This window comes from Gavialis gangeticus, unplaced genomic scaffold, assembly GCF_001723915.1.
Source record: "Gavialis gangeticus isolate Ggan-Ray unplaced genomic scaffold, GavGan_comp1, whole genome shotgun sequence".
Classification (NCBI taxonomy): Eukaryota; Metazoa; Chordata; order Crocodylia; family Gavialidae; genus Gavialis; species Gavialis gangeticus.
Window position 1 is genome coordinate 23,342,490 of NW_017729024.1, and position 1,186 is coordinate 23,343,675.

A 1,186-nucleotide genomic window follows, 5' to 3' on the forward strand; every position below is an offset into this window, starting at 1 on the left:
TTCTGGTGTACACACGAGGATGATGGAAAGGCTTCCATAGAACTTCTTCTGATAAACCCTCTGACCTGGCCAAACCTGTCTCCGGAGTTTGTGAGCTCTGAGGAGCTTGTCTTCATTGCAGGGTAGTGTGTTGCAGGGGCAGATCCAGTGCGGGTGTATTGGGGCACTTGCACCTTTGATCCCTGCTCCACCCAAAGTTTAAGACCAACTGCCGGTAGTGGCAGCAGCATTACAAGTCAGGCAGTGCTGAGGGAGTCGATTGACTTCCCGGCTCATTGTAATCTACCTGATCTCTTCTAAACTCATTCCACAGCTGTAAACCACCTTCTCTTCTTTTTACTGGGCTTGATGTTCCACCAATCAAGCTGTCCTTTGTTCGGCTGGCTGTTAGCTGCTGCTAGTCATGCAGCTTCCAGTTCACCGCCCTGCAGATTCCTTTTGCCTCGTTCCAATGAAGTTCTATTTGTTTTTGCCTCCATCCTAAACTGAATAATACAGCCCTGAGCTCCTAGCTTGTTAGTAAAGCCGCTAGTTTCTTTTTCACTGGCGAACAAACTGTTGTTTGATAGGTGATGTTTTATATGGGATGATATGTTGTTTTACATGTCATGCACCTGACCATCTGCACCCCCTTTTCCAAGTCCTGAATGCGCCCACGGAGTGTTATGTAGCCGGGAGGGTCCAGGGGGTGTATGAGAGGCAAGGCTTGTTTTTGTTGTGGTTTTGTTGTTGTTGTTTTTGTTTTTTGGGGGGAGGTGTTGCTGGGGTTTTTTGCGATAGGTTTTATGGGACCAGCTGTAGAGCTGGGAGAGCTGCTGGGCTAGCCTTAGGGGTCACCTCCCTGCAGAGCTCACAAGAGTTATATGCACCCAAGCTGTTCCTCTGGAGACAGCCCGGCTCAAGCAGCCCGCGCGGCCCGTGCTCCCCGCCCCGCCCCGCCCCGCTGGGGGCCTGCAGCGCTGCCGCCGCAGAGGGGCTCCGCGCCGCGGCTCAGCCCCCGAAGGCCCAGGGGGATTCTCCTCTTACTTCTCGGGAGCTCAGGAAAGACAGACCCGTCCCTGTAGCCGGGGACCTGCAGGAACAGCCTGTCCGCTTCCTCCCGCTGAGTGGCGGGGAATGGCCCCGGGCGGCTGAGCAAGGGCAGAAGGGCGGGGGGAGGGGGCAGGAGCAGGGGGCCGCCTGTTTC